Source organism: Alosa pseudoharengus, unplaced genomic scaffold (genome assembly GCF_046254945.1).
Source record: "Alosa pseudoharengus isolate Yale_2024_CS ecotype anadromous, Long Island Sound unplaced genomic scaffold, YU_APseudo_1.1 YU_APseudo_1.1_scf_7, whole genome shotgun sequence".
NCBI classification, from domain to species: Eukaryota; Metazoa; Chordata; class Actinopteri; order Clupeiformes; family Clupeidae; genus Alosa; species Alosa pseudoharengus.
The window spans coordinates 13578365-13585887 of record NW_027468859.1 but is presented as its reverse complement, the minus strand read 5'-3'; the positions used below and the strand labels follow the sequence as shown (position 1 = coordinate 13585887).

The 7523-nt window shown below is 37.9% G+C and overlaps 1 long non-coding RNA gene across 1 annotated transcript; it reads left to right on the top strand.

Annotated features, from left to right (window-relative positions):
• Nucleotides 1–5376: 5376 nt before the first annotated feature.
• Nucleotides 5377–7172, top strand: LOC143110047 (uncharacterized). Its single transcript, XR_012984030.1, has 3 exons — nucleotides 5377–5474; nucleotides 5660–5834; nucleotides 6217–7172. It is a non-coding gene; the product is annotated as an uncharacterized LOC143110047 (long non-coding RNA).
• The last annotated feature ends 351 nt before the right edge of the window (nucleotides 7173–7523 follow it).

Here is a 7523-nt window from a genome sequence, read left to right as displayed (position 1 = left end):
TGTTGAACAGATAGTGTTTGCTTCACATAACTTTCATTTTGTTGGCGGTGAATTAATAGTAAAGTGTTTTGACGTATTGATGTAACGTATCAGCAGATCAATTGGGCAAATTACTGATACTGTAGCATTTTTTGCCATATAAGACAATTTCATATTTTTAGCAAACTTTGTCAGGGACCCCCTGCAATTTGCAGGCCTGAAGGGTAGACTGTAATTGTGCATGGCCTGAGCTAACTTTTCCTTAATTTCCCTGTCAACGTGATCCAATTGCATTAGAGTCCTATCTTGTCTGTACAAGTCCATAGCCTTTTCCACTGCCATCTCCACTTCAGAAGAAAAGTGGGGAATCGGAAACTGTTTGGGCCATGGCAACCGCTGTGGGCTCCTTGACAGGATGACTGTATCTTGTGATGAACTAGTAGAGGCGACATCATCTGTACAGGGCGTGGATGAACGTGGGGTAGAGGAGTGCTCTGGGTGTTGGCTGACAGCAAAGGTAGCAGCTTCATCTGATTGTGTGCTATAAATCCCTGCAGGAAGCAATAACTTATGGACCTCCTGATCAATTAGAACTTTTAATGCAGCAGGATCCATTGGGTCATCAAGAAGCCTTGAAATCAGAAAAGCAATATTTTAAAAATAAATACTAATATACACAAAAAGCCCCTTAAACATACCATGAACATAAAGTAAAATAACTAATCTAGGTCTAAAAGAAAAGTCAAATCATAGTAAGAGAAACATATGTGACGCTTAAGAGTGACCACACGCTTTTGTGCCACTGTGTAAGCTGACAAGGGATACCAATCACTTAGTGCCTGGTACTCAACAAGACGCACACCTTCAGAATGTTCAAGGTAGTATGACCTGAGATGCTCGTCATACCATGCACAAGGAGTCTTTTTTCAAGATGACAATCTGACTTAAATGTCTGTGCAGCCATACAGCAGTACCATTCCTACCTTGTATCTCACACCATTGTAAGATACAACACTGGACAAATCAACATCAGTATGGCTTGGCAATATTTCTCTGAGTGCCACTTGCACTGATGTACAGTATGTAACAGTTCAATAGGCATTTTCGACACCTTGCTGACACAGATTGAGGGGGATTTCTCTGAATTGGTATACGTGTGGTAAACCATCATCACTGATGCCGTGTTGCAAGTGAAGATAAGACATTTATGAAGTTTCTGGTGTGCCTGACTACACACTTGAAAAAACTATGCTTTGATTCAAAATGCATAGACCATAAGCTAACAAGAGGACCAAAACCTTCAATCAATTCTGGATAATGCTCCAGGAAATGATGCTTTGGGAGCAGTCTTTCATTGGGGAAAACATCTAGAAACTTATGGCGATGTTCAGATATTTTTGAATCAAGATAACCAATAGTCTCTCTTGTGTGGACAGGTGCCACTCCCAGTTCAACTATATCTTTCAATGTCATGAGAACATCCCATGCTGGTTCATCAGAGGGTATTTTGGACCCCGATAAAGAATGGCATAAGTCTTATAAGGGCCCAGTACTCATGTGCATTACCCCCTATCCGTAAAACATTATTTAATTGTGTCTCAGTTAAGTTTGTGTCATTCTTTTATGATGATTCTGAGGTATTAAAGGTCTCATCTCATCGTTTTTTCATTAAAGGAACCATATGTAAGATTGTGGCCAAAACGGGTACTACAATCACTTTCAAATTACTGTAGAGCGGTGTATCCCCTTCCCCTCCCCTCTGACTGGCAGAGTTGGCAACCGGATGACGAAACACTACTGACTTTGTGATTAGTAGATAGGTGGAGGGTGACGCATTAGGCCAAAACACAACATGACAACATCAACATCAGTTGAGGGCTGCAACTTCACTTTTTAAATGACAATATCCTGGCCAGACTACTGTTGTCAGTGATATAAGTATTTGAAATGAACATGATTTCCTAATGTCTAGTGACATATCAGGGCAATTTTATAATTAATTGAAATACAATTTTTACATACGGTTCCTTTAATTTTGCCATGGTCTCTAGTATTAATGAATGCCCTGTGAGCCGGTTTTGGTGAAAAAAATGCTCTCCTGCGTCTATTTCATGCTGTTCTAGTTTGGTGTGGGAGGGGAGGAACGACAGGATTTGCCTCTTGCTCATGAATATTCATGACATGTTAATGACCTCGCCTCTGATTGGCTAACAGTACTGTGACGCTCCCTCCAGTTCGTCCTCATCCGATTCTGCCTGTGCTATGCTCCATTTTCAACTTTACAGTGCTAAAACCTGGCTAAAACTCGAGTCAAAACTGTTGCACAAAATGTCTTCGGAGATACAACTTCATGTGTTTGATCCTAGTATCCGAGTAGGAAGAAGAACAGCTTCCTGATTGTTTGTCGGTGAACGTTGGTTTAATAGAATGGTAACAATTGCATGTCGGCTTAAAATTTCTCCTAAAAGAGGTAAACGTTTGTGGCAATCGTCATCTTGCATTCAAGTAATAAACAGTCGGAAATGTTTTAAAATAAAGACCTATTTCTTTGCAAAGACTTTTGATTGTGTAATCTTCCTAGTAGATATTTTACTTCACAACACAGGTTATAAGCACCCTAAATGCAGTTCAGCCACTGACCTAGCCTGCTAATTGTATGCTATCGGAATAGATAGTTATGGTTTGAATTCCATGATACTATCATTGAAAGACCACTTGGTCATAGCCCAATATATATAAAGATCGATCTAAATGCAAACACACTTACCTACTATATTTCGCTGGAATTGCACCAGAATGCCTACAGAAGCAGAGAACGTGTGCTGCAAGACTTCTCCAGTAATGAGAACTATGGCTTTGATAGCCTACATTGGCAGAGGTTAGCCTACTCAAGTTGTTTTCTGTCACGTATGACCCTTAGGAAAAAGTACTATAGGAATCTTATAGTATAAGACTACTATAGAAAAACTATAGCAGTTATAGGATATTATAGAGTTATTAGTACTTCTACAGTATGTCCCAAAATACGTATTCCTATAAGATTACTATAATATTTTGTCCCAAAATACTATAAGATTCCTATACTACTTTTTCATAAGGGGATTGCTCATGTGGTTAGAAAAATGGGCAACACCAGTACCCCTGTTGTCTGTATGACCCTGTACCCAGGATTAGAACCAGTCTGCCTTAGCATAATATACTCCCTTCAAAATGCACTAAACATTCAACTATGGCCCCCTGTGAGACAGAAGATATGAAAGGTAAGATAAATCTTTAGCCTAAAAGGGACAAAAACTGATGCAACTCCTAAAACGAATATACAAAACAGGTCAATTTTCAATAAATAGCTTTATTATATTTACATACAGCAGTGGTACTCAAAGTGTGGTCCACAAGCTCTCTCAAGTGTTCCACAAGTAGATGTGGTAAAATATAATAGATGAGTTGTTTGCAATATTGAGCCAACTTGTATGTAAATCCAAACAGTTCTGCAACACTGATGTAACCTACAATATGCCAGTTTAAATCATAGTAATCCCCTGACACCATAAGCAAGGTGCAAAGACAATAAGCAAGGTGGTTCAGTGAGAAGGCCTATTGTGTAATATACTGTTGAAGTAGGTCTACTGTTTTTTTTTTTTGCTAGGTGGTCCGTGATTTATTATTTTGTTTAAATTATTATTGTTTAAGTGGATCCTTTGTAAGATGGTGCTGGGATTATTTAGGGGAAAAGGTCTGAGTTGTTGTTTCGGCTTGTGTTGTCCTGGGTATCCGAAGGGACAACACACAAAACACATTCGTTGGCTGGGATGATTCTGTTACATTGCTCATTGCTTGCGCTGGGCCATAGGTGGAGCCATCAGGTGTTATTGTGGAGATGTCACTTTCATCCTCCTCCTCTTGATCAACCCGAGGTCTTCTAGCTGGCCTTGGATGAACAGGCTTGATGGGAGTAGAGGTAGCAGGCCCCCATGCCCATGGTGTATCTGAAGTGCTTGTATCAAATCTCATACTTTTCATGTATTCTGTTTGGGTACACTGTAAAAAGTTTCTGTAAATTTACACCCAGATTCCAACATTATTCACCGGTTTTCTTTAATAAACAGGACTTTCCGGTCATTAGTAAGACAAATATGTAAAATCAGGCTCCAACACTGTTATTTACCATGCCCGTAATGTTTATTCTGGAACACACGTACTTCCTGTTATCTATTAACGTTACCTTCGTTCTGGTGATGGGAAGCTGTCTGCTGAGAGAAGACGATACGTTGGAATCATAGACCCAAACCCATCGAAAGCCATCAACACAATAAGGTGAGTTTATCTGTCACCTTTGACCAGAAATACAACGTTTGAAAGCACACTGGTCATGTTTATATTAAGTTGTATAATACAACATCTCTGAATGTTACCCTGCTGAAACGAAGTTAGTAGTGCTATTCAGCTAGCCAAGACCGCGCTTTCGCCCTTCTTAAGCCATGCGTTATCGTTATCACTACACTTGTCGATCAAATTTTACGTTTCTTCATTGCAATCTGGAGCCATCTAAATGTATTGGTATGTGTAGGGTATGCGTAGTTTTTGAAAGTTTAACTCGCTGGATTTACCTGCTATAACACGTGCTTGCTAGCTAGGTCTGCTTAGCATCATCAGTTTAATAAACCAGTGGCCAAATAAACAATATGGCACAAACGGATCAGTGTTGACTGCTGCTTTCAGTGTTTACTTGTATGCATGGATTTCGCCCGTGCTGGTAATTAATTAAAGTTGTGTTAAGTCCTTCAGATTAGAAAGCTAATGATAGTAGCCTAGCTAGCTCTCCATAGCAGAGGTGGTTTCATGACACGCGTATGGTATTCCTCCCGAGTTCATTTGAGCTAGCGGCATGCAACAGGAAGATGTTTACATGTCAGATATGTGGGCATCAGTCCACTGCGTCTATTTATGTGAGCCATACCTAAATTCATGACAATATACCCAATATAGACCTTCCATGCTGTGTTCCAGATTGCCAAATAAAATTTAAGAGACATGCAGGTCTTGGATTTCCCCTGGGGATCAATAAAGTATCTATCTATCTATCTATCTATTTATCTATCTAGGTCTTTAGACGCACATGTATAGAAACCATAAACAATGTGGTTTTGATAAGACGGACACTATTTCAAAAGCAAGCCCCCTTACTTTGCACACACATTCCTCACACAAACATCTTATCACACCCGCCTCATCACTTTTAATCATTCAACGGCAGACACACACACCTTTCATACTCACCTTGCAGACAACTCACATTCACTCACTCCTTACATACATACATACACACACACACACTCAGAGATTACATTCACTTTCTCACTCACTCACACACACACACACACACACATCACGAAGAGTTGTTGAGTGCCTTTCTTTTCTTTTGCTAAGGGATGTGCGACTGTAGCTGATGTTGAGTCTTCCAAGCCTACCTGTGACGCCTCGCCTGATATTACTAGGTATGTTTGTTTTCATTCACTAGAGTAATAATGATCAACATATACATATTTAAATCAACTTTTGAACACTAAATGTTTTTTTTTCTGTATTGAATTTTGTTTGGACAAAATCCTAAAATGAATCTAATCATAGTTGACATGTGGATCTATATCTTAAATTGAATATGATAAATTATTTTTTTCAGGTGAACGACAAGGTAATCATCAAAAGTGGATGGTCAGCATTGAATCCTTAATCGTTTGTGAAGGGTCCAACCTCGCCACATTTCTAACAGGCCTTGCGACATGTTTCTCCACCTTCTACATTCTGAATCTGCAATATCAGGAGGAGGCAGCGTGCACCCTTGAATTCATCCAGAGGTAAGTTCATGTCACACTTTCGAACCAGAATTTGTTTTATGTGTGGTATGTATTGGGGGGGTTGTGTAGTAGTCTACTATGTAGTTATAAGCACTACTATGCAGGATTACACCCTCTGTAGAGAGCAATCATGCATAGTACTGCTGTAATAACCACAGAACACTATACTTCTACTTCATACAACTGATTAAATCAAATATAAATGCAGTTACAGTAAGTAATAAATGTCAGTTAATTTCATTGTGAGAAAGTGTGTTAACGTTACAAATTCACATCCGATTCATTCACTTTGGCACAATTTTCCTCTACATGAATCCTAGTGTACCAGTGTATCAGTTTTTGTAACTCTCTCTCTTTCTCTCTCTCTTTCTCTCTCTCACAGAAAAAAGGCCCAGAAGAAGCCTAAGAACAATCACTAATAAGTAAAGTGAATGTTATACTTGATTTCTCATGAATGTTACTTGATTTCCTCCCTGATTATCATTTATACTCATCTCTGTACTTTAAATTCTTCTGGACATAATCTGTCAGTTTATTCATTCTCACATGTACACAAGCCCAATGCGATGCAATGATATTGATAATTATCTGTGATAATTATTCTGTATCTTATTTGATTTTGAAATAGTACTACTGTAGATAACATGTCTACATTTTACATACATATGTGATACACAAGCCTAATGCGATGTTTTTATTTTCCATGATAATTCTTTTGTACCTTATTCCTGATTTTTGAAATACAACTAGATCACGTGTCTACATTTTACATTCATACGTGATACACGAGCCTAATGCGATGTTTTTGTTTTTCATGATAATTCTTTTGTACCTTATTCCTTGTTTTTTGAAATACGATTTTCAAAATACAACTAGATAGCGTGTCTACATTTTAAACGGGCCTAATGAAATGTTTTTGTTTTCCATTGTAATTCCTCTGTGTCTTATTGCCTGTTCTTTGAAATCCGATTTTCAAAATACTACTATGTATCTACATTTTACATTCATACATGATACACGAGCCTAATGCGATGTTTTTATTTTCCATGATCATTCTTCTGTGTCTTATTCCCTGATCCTGAAATACGATTATAGTCAGTCTACATTTTCCAAAATTACTATCTTGCTTCATGTCCCTTCATCTTTCAAAAAGATTACTTTACTGTTAGACTGTCAAGTAAGTGCTGTGAAATAAAATATCTGTTAAATTACAAATAAGTAACTGATGTGAAAACATGGATTTTTATCTTTAAAATGTTGATTTGAGAGTGGATGAACTCAATATATGGCACTTGTTTCCTGTAATTGTAAAAAAATAAAGACCTGTTGTGTAACTAACGCGAAGATCACATTTTTTTCTTGTTACCCAACATGAAAATTATGTTATACAGGAATTTAATGTTATGGTAGTCTGCCGTTAAACAACGGGAAGCTCCTGGAAATCCTGCCAGTTGTTTCCTGTTAATTTACAGGAAATTAATGTTGTTATTTTACATTAACTTAATGTTAAACCAGGGCACCGTTAAATAACAGGAATCTCCTGGAAACTCTGCTGCCAGTTGATTCCTGTTTTTTTACGGGAAATTTTCTTACAGTGTACCTAAAGTAAATAAATGTGTATTACTGTCAAGTTACAAGATACTAATAGTACACAGGACATTCACTATCTCACACAAAACAAAAATATTT